This window comes from Amphiura filiformis, chromosome 10 (assembly GCF_039555335.1).
Source record: "Amphiura filiformis chromosome 10, Afil_fr2py, whole genome shotgun sequence".
NCBI classification, from domain to species: Eukaryota; Metazoa; Echinodermata; class Ophiuroidea; order Amphilepidida; family Amphiuridae; genus Amphiura; species Amphiura filiformis.
In genome coordinates, this window is record NC_092637.1 from 67,819,524 (window position 1) to 67,831,945 (window position 12,422).

The window sequence follows — 12,422 nt, forward strand, 5'->3', positions numbered from 1 at the left end:
AACTTTCTAACGCACATCACCGTGAGCGATATATCATAGTTTTGTCAGAATTTCCGTTTTGATTTCACCATCTTTCACTGTCGGCTGAAAAATTTCAAAATCAACACGTGAAATCTAAGGCTAGTACTAGCATTGTGGATCGATATCCCTGGGTTTAATAGGAATACCGGCATGGCTATAGTGTTGCCAGAACTTCAATATAGCAAAGAAATTCCCAGACCTATAGCGCTCCTACTGATCATGTTTAACCAGAACACCCAATTGGGGATTTAATCGCTGGTCGGGCAATTTGCTTTCAATGAAAAATTGACCTGGATAACAACAAAGGAAATATCGACTATTTCTGCTGGTTGCTCTCGAGATAAAAGTACTCACCATTACCTACTTTTACTTAGTTTGACATTTTCGGAGCATGAATGGAAAAAGGGTAAAACAAAAACGGAAATTCTGACAAAACTATAACATATAGACCCACACGATGTGCTTTACAGAGGTGGGAAATATCTTTCTTTAGCAAACTATATTAGTTTGAGACGCTAAAACATGAATTCCGTAAAAAGCTCGCAGGCGAATTCAAGGCCTATAAAAATCAAAAATATCACACTAAAAGACACAATTTGATGCTTAATTTTAACACCAGGATTTAAAAAAAAAATGTATATCCAAGCACCAAGTTTTTAACTGACATTACTGAAGAAAAAAATATTGCTTTATATTTGACCGAGAAAATAAATTTCATAGCAAAAAGGTGTATCTCTGAATTGTGCTGATTTTTACATGTATCGATCGACTTTTAGCGCGACCAAGCATTTCTAAAGAATTGGTTGTCCAGGCGGCTGACTGTCAAGAGATGTATCAAAGCTTGACCATAACGAACACCATTGTTTTTTGCAAAAGATACCTAAACGATTTGGCAATGAACACGTACCATACAAGTGTTTAGTCACTTCATTTTATATTTAGAATACTTTACTCACCTAGTTATGGCACACGTTACCTCTACGTCCGACGTCGTAAGGAGAGCTGTTGAAATAAAAACGGAGAGAGAACACTGGAATAACAGCTACTGAATGTTCAGCTAGCTGGGGGCTTGGAAATCATTTAAATAATTTATGAGCGTTGGTAATGCCACCAATGGTTAGCGGAGTCTCAATTGGACCCCCGGTCCCCGCACTCCGTGCATCCGCGGGTATTCATGCTCGTCGAAAATTTCGCGAAATAAGGGATGTTTTCAGATGAAGAATCGCGATTCGCGAAACACACAAAAAAGGGGTGTTTTTTCAAACCACGTGTTCGCGAAATTGAAAAAAGGGGTATTTTCATCGAGCAGCCTACGCGTTTCTGCCAGAAAAGGGGAAATTAGAAATATCGTTCGCGTTTAAACAAAATTAAAGGGTATTGTCGAAGGGCAAATAATTCGCGAAATCGCTAAAAAAAGGAGTCTTTTTCCCCTAAAAACTTCGCAAAATGAGATGCAAAAGGGGGTGTTTTAAAGTTCACCGACAAGCATGAATACCCGCATGGAGTGCGGGGACCGGATTGGACCGCTTTAAAAATAATTTTGTTTAAGGTCTTGGCAATAGTTTCCCTAAATACCAATGGTAGAGCTCGTGACAGTAATTGGGCGTGTTGTCGGTGTCACAAACCGCGTACTTAGTAAATTAAGGTTTAGCAACAATGCCCTTATAATAAAGTAAGCGCATGCGCGTGTTACCTGGTGGACATACTACAATGCCTGTGTGGATTCTCATGATGACAATTTTAGGTTATATATTTCAAGTTTTTGCCGTATCTGTAGAAGTTTGTAACATTGGAATAACATGCAAAAACACCCATCACAACTGATTTTGATAAAGCATCTTTTATAGGTTTATGTATATAACCATAATATATTCTCTTATGACGCCCAATATTTTTACAATTTATGGTCATGTATTACCCCTTATGCTCAGATTAAGATATGTTGATGAGGTCATTCTTGTGAATTGCTCAAGGTGTTAAATACTAAGTTAATGTCATGAATATGTCGTTGACCTGAGTAAATTTTTTATTTTTTTCCTATCGCAAGCAAAAGTTTTTACGACCCCCCTATCTTGGGTCGAAATTTTTTTGACCCTCCCCCTTCCGCCTACACAGACTCAAGACAAATTATTCATTGCCGGAACAAAGAGCGAAGAAAGTGATCGTGTGCGTAAAGAAGGCGCGCGGAGCGTGCAAAAATTTTGCATTATATAGCGCGCGAAAATGTTGAATCACCAGCCCTTAATAATTATATAACACACCTATTTTGGGCGTTAAAAAATTATAACCCCCCTATATTTGGTCTAAAAATTCTATGACCCCCCAGTATATTCATGACCCCCTTCCGAAGAAAATGACAGCCCCTTAGAGCTATATTGGAACTACACGCATGTAGTTTATGAGGTGATGAATTAAGAAGGGGTTTAGAGTTCGATACATGATTTTAGCATTTGCATTATCTATTGAAATAAACGGCCTTACTATTCACAATCAATTGGTTAACTTTAGAGTTCTGTGCAACAAATTTATCGCGATCTTCATTTGATCGAGTCTTCCTCCATTTGTGTTCAAGGCAGGGGCGTAGCCAGTTTTTTTTCGTCAGGGGGCAAAATAAAATTTTGGAGGCATAGATTACAGTCGCATCATACAATACATGGACGATGTGCGCGCGTAGCGCAAAAATGTGGTATTTTACACTATTTCTGTCCATTATCAGGATGGAAATGGGCGTTATCTTTACGAGGTGCTCGGGGAGCGTGCAAAAATGTTGCATTTTACACTATTTTGGCCCATGATCGGGCTGAATTTCGGTAGAAAAGGGCTCCTTGCCCCTTTTCTTTTCAGTCAGTGTGCAGCAATCGTGCTCACAGCGCTGACCTCGCATTTTCTAAACCGCGATCGTAGGATGTCAACCCTGTGAAATACGTCATAGGAAAGGTCTGCCCTATGTCCAATATCTTTCGAGGCTATTTCCGGGTTGGTATGCAGAGCTGCGACAAAATGGCGAGGTAAGTTGAAATGTCCAGATTCTTACGAGTATTTTAAGTCCAAATTTGATGAGTTTCGGTGATCGTAAAGTGATGAAATATTGGTTGGAAGTTTCGGGTGGGTTTGAAGAATTGTGTGACATGAGTAGTTTGTAACCATCCGTTTGACCGGGTCAAGAAATTGACGTTAATTTCGGTGTGTTTTTGTTGTAGTTGAGAGATGAAGCTTTTGTTTGATACCAAAATCATTGGGGACCGACAAGTTCCAATAATAAAAATCCGCCGACGAAAATTACCATATTTCCGGGCCATTTTATACAATTAAATCGGCACTTGCGTATGATTTAACATGGTATTCCCAGATTATATGACGTGTTTTATAAATTTAATTCAGCTCTGGTCTGGACAGTATTAATGACAGCTCACACTCACAGGTCAGGAAACTGGTTAAAATTTTGAATTCATCAACTTTTATTTATGGAATCCGAATCTCAAACTATCATGAAGAAGTGTTTATACTGAAATCATGAAGAACTATAGCCTATAATGGATGGATAAATGCATTCATCGTCTCCAACATTGCAACAACAATATGACAACAAACGTAACTAGACATGCTAGATCTCTCTTACAATTCATGAATATTGATTGCGGTATCGGTCTCTGATGTATAAATGTCGATCTCGGTCTCGGACCTCAAAATCGGTGGTCCCAAGTGTTTTTAAGTTTGAAACCTGCAGAGACGTCGATACGATTTTGTTGGACATTGCATATTTTTAACTCACAATAATATATATGCACCCAACTTAATGTGTACTGTACTGCCAACTATCATGATAACAGTGGCAGCAAGGGATTTTTTTTTTTCTGAGGGGGGGAAAGTGATTTTTTTGGGGGGTCAAATAAAAAAATTGCAAAAAATTGCCGCAAAATTGGAAATGTTTGTAAAATCCTCGCCGAAAAAGTCTTCTAAGAATGATAAATCCGATTTTGTTTTTTGTTTTTATGGGGCTCTAGTATTAATACCTGATATCTTCATTTTTTATTACAGGTTCTCGCCAGATTAGGGGGCTCTGCAAGTTGTTATCGTTGGGGACTCGCTCACCAAATACTTAGATTATGGACATGTTTGATATTTACAAAGACGCAGTTGACTGGTCGTACATGTCACTCCATTATGTACAAGCAAGGAGAAATGGTTCAAGCAGATGGCTATTGAATATGATGTCGAAATAGGAATAGGAATTTAGCCAGATATTATTTCTTCATGTCGGATCAAACGCATTAAATTCCGAATTTGTTTCTCGAACTGTCGTAGAATTTACAGAGTTGTGTTCCACAATTAAGACAATATACAAGTACCCTGATACTCTTAAAGCTTCTCATTAACAATGTCATCCACAGACATGCAGTTCTACTGTTCTGACTTGGACAATTAATGCATCCATAAAATTACTTGACATTCAAATGCAGAATTTTTGTGCAGGCCTGGGCACAAATTATTACTTCACGTTTGCAAGTGAAACACTTTGAAAGCCAGACTGTTCCGAACATGATCTGCTTCATCTGAACAGAGATGAGGGGAACTATAATTTACAGAACAAGTTGCTGATGAAATCCTGCGGTGTTGCAGCATCAGGGATTACCGTGTATACCCCTCGGTGTATGTGTCCTCCTTTGACAAGGCAGAAATGTGCAACAAAAAAAAGCCAGAAAAAGACGGTGTTATTTGCAGCTAATAATTATTTAATCATTATTATTTATAATAATAATTAGGCCTAAAATTGTTTGATTGGCGTAGCCCAACCTACCCTAAAAGTAGGCCTTGCCCTATTTTTTATGTTACGCCAATCAAACAATTTTTTTAGGCCTGATGCCCTTTTTTTTTATTTAATAAAAAAGAAAAATATAACAAACTTGGAATTTTCATGTGTATAATTTTTGTTGTATGATTCATTCATCCGTATTGACTAGTAGTATACGAAGAGAATTACTGAATCCCACAAAAAATTTATTCCCACAAAAAAAATATATATATTTTCACAGAAAAATAACTTAAACCAGAAAAAATATTCTGGGATTAATGGTTTTTTTTCTGGAAAAATATTTTCCTGGATAAATACTTTTCGGAGCAAAATGTTTTTCCAGGATAAATATTTTTGGGGATAAATATTTTTCTGGGAAAAATATTTTGTTCTGGGAAAACTTTTTTTGTAAGAAAACCAATTTTTTCTGGGAGTAACATTTTTCTGCGAAAAATATTGGCCCTCGGGCGACGAAAAAAGAAAACCCTGTTCTACAAAAAAATTCCTGTACAAATGAATGCCGACCCAAATTTCAGAAATATCAGGAATTTTTTTTTTTGTTTTTTCTCAAATTGCAATTTATTTACAGATTTTAGTCATTTTTTGGGTCATTAAAAAACCTGAAAAAAACAAACCCCAAAACGACAGACCGACCCTACTTGAAAGGTCCGTCTGACCGTAGAACAGGGTTTCTTTTTTCCGTTGCCTCATGTTAATTTTGGCCCAAAGTATAAAATGGATTTTCTGTTTTTGTTTGTGTTTTTGTTTTTATTTTTTGCTGATGGGGGGGGGGGTGGAATAAAAAAAATTAACCCAGCCCTCTTGCCCTCCCCCAACATAGGCTGCGCCCTTTTGACCTTTCAAAAATTTATCTGGAAAAAATATTTTTCCTGGATAAATACTTTTTCGGAGCAAAGTGTTTTTTCTGTGATAAATATTTTTTTGGAATAAATATTTTTTCTGAGAAAATATTTTGTTCTGGGAAAAGTATTTTTTTCTGGGAAAAATATTTTTCTGGGATTAAAATTTCTGGGAAAAATATTGACCCTCATGGTAATTTTGGCCCAAAGTAATGGATTTCTGTTGTTTTTTTGTTTTTGTTTTTTTGGCTGACGGGAAAAGAAAAAATAAAAAAAATTTGACCAAGCCCTCTTGCCCTCCCCCACCATATGCTACCCTTTTGACCTGTCAAAATTGCCCCTTCTAACCCCAGCCCTCCCCCCTCTTAGTATTGTCACACATGTTATTATAAGTTTAAAAAATTATTTATTTTATTTATCCCTTTTTAAAGGGATTTTTATTATTTTACGTCCCACGTGATTATAACCAGCCAATCACTGCGCGTGATTTAGTCTCGGTCCCAGCCGGTTTGTGCTCCTTCGTCACTAAACAAACCGTCTGGCGACAACCTCATAGTACGTCTTTTCTGATTGGCCAACCATCGTCAGAAGAAAATCTTCTGATTGAGAATTGCTGTCAATCAGTGCCGGGCTTCAACATGCAACGGTTGAGTGACAGCTATGCGGTTACATAAATCCACACAACGTACGTGAGTACGCGCTACGAGGCGGTGACATGAAAGGCGATATCTGACGATTGGCGCCTCGGTGGCCGCTGAGCTAGCGTATATTTTGCTTTTGCGGTATCTACAAACAGTGAGGGACCTACGATGTTTAGTGTCACTAACACAAGTCACGTCCTATAGCCAATTGAAAACAGTTTTATTTGGAAATTCATTAACCAATCAGCGATCGTCATTTCGGGGTTGTCGCCAGACGGTTTGTTTAGTGACGGAGGAACACAAACCGGCTGGGACCGAGACAACGCGTGATTTAGCCCAGTCAAGGTCATGATTTCTGATCAAAACAAACGCGATGATCGGCGGTCTGACAGTCCGGTCTCAAAATGAAAAGTACAAATTATATCTATCCGTTTGACCAGGTAAAATATCTTCATGATATCGGAGTTGAATTTTTCAATGCAAAAGATTACAAATTGTGTATTTTGTCAAGTGATATCAAGGACCGGCATTCTGAAAATCAGATATTTGCGTTAAATTTCGTGAGAAAATATCCAAAACCATACTAAATTTTTTACCAAAAAACATTGCTTGTATTTCCAACAATGCAATATATTTTGCATGAATCTATGCATATGGATAGATAATATCATCTCTATCCTGGCATATAATGAGCAAATTTCCATCGATTTATGATTCTAAACATTAAAAAACGAAGTTTTCCTGGGCCAACTTTTCAGGGTCAAACTCTGCTTCTTAACAGCGTGAGTACTTCCGGGTCAATGGTGTGGGTTAGAAAAGCAACGTAATTGCGTGTGCCTGCATACTGGCGCTATTTTACACACTGCTATACATCTGTACTACAGTATTATGATGGTTGCAACTTCCCCTTAGTAGTTTGTGTTACAAAAATGGCCGAGTAAGGCGAGGGTTAAAAAAAAAAGTACAAAATGTTTTGTTTCTGATTATTAATGTTTTTGGTGGATTGATAAGACGTCCAAAAGTTTAAAAATTCCATACGATATTAGCACATATTTCAAAAATCTTGTCAAGAATTTAGGCCACGGGTTATTAGACCTACGCAAAAGGAGCAGTTACGTCACAAACATTACTTAAAAACTGATGCTGACAATCGGGTGGAAAGTTCAGTCATTAGTTTGCCTCCAAAAAACGACCGAAAATGGCTTACGTTCGCTTAAAGGTCCACCACCACATCTGGAATAATGAACTACATAATTGAGTTATGTGGCCCAGGGCATGTCAGTCCAGACACTATAAAGTCCAAACAAGTATACAAGTATATAGGAGTGTGATCTACAAGGACAAGGTCACCTACCAGTTGACCAGGCCAACGATTGTGGACCTTTAACGTTCTTGAATGGCCTCTGAAACCGGCACTTGGGGCGCATATTAGATTTTAAAACACACTACGTACATATATGTATGATGTATGTAGTGTGTTGTAAAATCTAATCTGCGACCCAAGTAATTTTTCATTGGTTATTTTTGGCCCGCAGAGTTAAAACGTTTGCCAACCACTTATATAAAATGTTACCCCAAATTTGACCATAAGGATATAATTATATTTGTCTTACCTTGAAAAAAATTCGTCCACCGTAGATCACGTTTCACTGCAGTATTCCATATTCGTGTAAACCTACCTTTGATTACGTAATTTTTGCAATTTTTTAGTTCTTCAGCGATATATTTTGAAACCCCGCTTCCATGTTTATTTCATTAGCTTTTTCAAAAGTTTCACCAAGGCTCCTCCTTAATATTATAGCTTCCAAAAAGTAATACTAATTTTTTAATACTAACTTTTTAAACGCTTAGTCGGAACAAACAAAAACCACGATTGTCTAGGTGCAATCACTTCCCTTATATGATACCACCGCTGGCGATGAAGCAGTCGGAAACCAAGAAACTAGTGAAATATTGGCAATTGATTACGACAATGGCCTAATATGGTATGTTTGATACCAAATATGGAATTGTGACGTGGTATTATAATAACACGTGCAATGACCGTGTGTGCCACACACCGTATCTCCACAGACAGCATACCTGTATGTTGCCATGGGCTTTTAATTACTTAAAAAAAGTATTACTATCCCGGATTACAATAGCAATTGTCTTGATCGTGAGCGCAACAGGCAATATATCCACATAAATAATGCATGTTATTAATTACCTAAAAGCATATTGGATCGTTTATCCTTCCGTTTGCAATCATACTTCCGTTTGCAATCATTGGGCCAACCAAAAAAAAAAAAAAACAAAAACACTAATTGCAACAGAAACCAATTAATCACCATTAAGTATATTAAAGATGATAAAAAGTCCCCAAAAGTCCAAGTAGTGGAACCGTGCCTAATTTACATAAATCTAAAATCTTTATATAAACACAAGACGTTGAATTCAAATTTTATATCAATATATTAATAATGTAATATATAATAACAACCGGCTCAAGTACGGCCAAGTGCATAGTATCCATCGGCCCATGAAACTGCGGGTATCCTTTTAGCAAACCACGACAATGTTCACGGGACATTTTAGTCGTTGGAAAACCCCGGGTAAGTTACGACCCAATCCCGGCTCTCACCTGCACCCTGCCCAAATTCCCGGGGTTTTGGCCGACATCAATTCTTATACCAGTCCCGGCCAACACACAGCTCCCCGGGACACATTTTGACTCAAATCCCTGGGCACATGATGTCAAGTCCCGGACACCCATGGGCCGGGGTTGCAATTGATAGGTGCATAATAATGTATTCAAAATAGTGTTTTGATAAGATTTTGGCAAAATTGAGTAATACGATATCAAGGTACCTAACATCACAAATGGTTTAATGGTATTTGACCTTTTTTCCCGTGTAACAGACATCCCATTATGTAAAACATCTTCATTAATGATTTTTATGTTAAGAGGAACAATTCGAGACCATTTAACCCCTGTTGAGTTAAAGAAAATTGACCTTTTAACTTTTTGCATATAACTCGAAAACGGTTCATCACAGATATGTCAAACTATTATTTTCCTGAATCCTTATGACCTAAGAATTAAACATTTTTGAAATGTGACTCTAGGTGATCTTTGCCTGACGTTTCATAGGTCCATATTTTGGGGCCTATTCTGGAATAATCATAGTGACGCAGGGAATCTACATGCCCAATCTTGTAATTTTGTCAACTCTAGCCCCTTTTTTTACCCTGCTTCACTATAATATAATTGTTCCCAGTGTACTAAAACGCTAAAGGGCTAATCGTAAGACCATCCATTAAGTTTAGTTTACTGAAAAAACAAAAGTGACCTACGTCCTTATCCGGGTTAGGCTGGACGATCAAACCTCGATGGTGGGGGGCTGGTTTCGGTTCCTCTATTGTTCAGAAACGAAAATGCAAGGGATTATGTATGTTGATCTGTAATTTGAATACAATGTTAGTTTGAAGTACCAATCAGCTTAATATTCCAATAGAAGTGGATGCCTGCTGTCAACCAAGGCTGAATAAGACAAGATTATAGAACACACACCGGTGTTTTAGTGATCTAGCGCCCCTCTCGCTTTTATGTCCTCGTCCAACCTATTATCAGATTACAAATTCCAATTGTAACGCCAAAAAATGAAATCAATCAGTTACGCTTTGACGCAATTCTTTGGTGTTGCATATTACCACACACTCAAGTTTTAAGGTGTATTTTGGGACGAAAATAATTCCCCGTGTCATCTAATCATATGACCGATTTTTTTCCGCGATTGCAGGGTTAGTATACCTACATGCCTAAAACTACACAAAACTTCTTGGCAACACCCCGGGCAACACTGATTAGTATATATTTCGATGCTAGGCTATTCCACGAGCCACTCCCGCCTAGGCGAAAGTGCCCATACACTAAACGCATGTCAATTTTTGAAGCCGTACAACATTTAGATACTTCCTTTGTCTAGATTAGCACAAACCCTCTTATCTCAATGTTTCATGTCAGAAAACATAACTCAACAAACCGAAAACAGAAATTCTCTTCGTTCAACTTTTTAGTGAGCAACAAAAGACTAGAATAAAAGGATTGTTCACACGTACCATGCTAACACTTCAAAATAACAATGCGATCTGAAACCGAAAGCTGAAACAGGAACCGAAACCAAAACGATAAAAAAGACCCTTGGTTTTAAATACATCAGCAATTCAGCAAATTTTATAATATTATAATTGCAATAGCTTCATCAGGTTGGTTATTTATGAACACTAAAATCCTAATTGAAGGCAATTCTGTTAATATTCCAACAGGCAGCTATATCTAGAACTAGGTCTACCTATGCAACGCGCTATATGAAGAGCTGAGATGCAAAAGGGCTTACGTCCACCCCTGGCCGAAATTGAGTTATTGGTATAACATTATAGTGTGGGTAAAAATACACATTTCGGTGGTTGTTTGACCTTCGTACCACCTTCCCCTCCGGAGATATCGTATATTTTCCCTTCGTGTGTTCATTATACCAGGAGCGCGTAATGACTCTCGGCGGCCTAGTCAGTCAATATTGGGACAAAATTTGCGATTTCTATCTTCCTTTTGGTCTATTTTAGACGCAAAATTGGCCCATTTAACAGTAAAACGTAAAATTTCTGAGCGCTTCGCGCGCATTTTCCCCATTAAAGCCATTTTTCTGAGAGCAGATAAGCGAGACGGTCCCTTGGAAATTCATTTTTTCCCTAAAACTTCAGTAAGTCGGTATGGTAAGTTGTTATGTTGTACCAAAAAAATGTATACTTTTATCTTTTATCATCATTACTTTTAAAGATACAATACAAAACTAAGTCTAAAAATTCCCACTTATAGCCACCTTAAAGGCACTGTATGATTTTCTGATGCCTGGAGAAGGCCTAAAACTCGTGAGCTTCCGGGAGCTCTGGGTCCCCGCCAGGGGCTTTGCTCATGGACCCCACCAGAGGCGTACCGACCGGGGAAAGAAGGGAGGGAACAAGTTTGCTCCCCTGGCTCGAAATACCAGGACAAAATTTGCAATTTAAATCTTCTTTCGACCATGTTTAATACATAAATTTGGCCCATTTTAGCATTGAAACTAAATTTAAACTAAACCTTTCGCGCGCTTTACGCACATCTGTCCCGGTAAGTGACTTTTAGTAGCAGATCAGTGGGATGACTTGAAATTTTGCCCCCCCTCTGGGCTCAGTGACCCCACCGTAAGACAGCCAAGGCGGGCCCCTGGACCTTGAGTTTTTGATTTCACGCTTCGCGCCCGACACATTTTTAATACCAGGAAAAATTATCCCCCCCCCATTGACAAAATGGTGTGGCGACGGCCCTGACCACGATACGCACTACGTGCTGGAATTAATTGATAACCATTAGTGTAATTGAAAAATGATTATATTGGCGCGAGAATAGTGTTACCAAGCAATTACCAATGTTTGCTATATTCCCATGGCGATCATAACAAAATGTATCTAACACCTTTGGGCTCTGTCGCTTTAAAATATTATCAAGCTACAAGTATAATTATTTAGACGGAGAAATAATATAAAAGACGATTTTTACGACTTTTTAAAAACAATGACATGTCAACGCTCACTTGGTTTTAACGAGCCGAGACAAGTAACCGCCTTTACGCCTTTAAGTAGTAATAACATTACTCAAATTCGCCTTCTTCACCCTGTCCTATACTTTGTAGAGAAAGACTTTGTGTAAGATACGGAAATGGCCTTACATTAATTTGGGAGTGCCAAACTACCTGAAGGAATTGTAGTATAATGTTTCCAATATTATTCTCTCCATATAATTTTGTTTTGATGTATCGGTGCTCGGGCGCTGTCTTAGTGTCTAGTTATCAGTGGTGTCTCTGGCAAAATTTCTGACTTAACTTGAACGTTTGCGCGCAAAAATTTGCAAACATAGTGCTGAAAACGGCCAAAATAAAGAACACTGTTGCCTAAAAATGCCAATCGAACGATGAGCATCGCAAATTTGGTAAATTTGGTACGACACTACATAGTTATAGTGGAACATTTCAGACACGGTTGTTTGAATGCATGTAAAATGTAGTCATTTGAAAGAGAAGGTGAACACTG

The 12,422-nt window shown here is 38.0% G+C and overlaps 1 long non-coding RNA gene across 1 annotated transcript; it reads left to right on the plus strand.

The window, feature by feature from the left end:
* Positions 1-2,859: 2,859 nt before the first annotated feature.
* Positions 2,860-4,919, plus strand: LOC140163206 (uncharacterized). The gene is made up of 2 exons (XR_011860419.1): positions 2,860-3,029; positions 4,060-4,919. It is a non-coding gene; the product is annotated as an uncharacterized lncRNA (long non-coding RNA).
* The last annotated feature ends 7,503 nt before the right edge of the window (positions 4,920-12,422 follow it).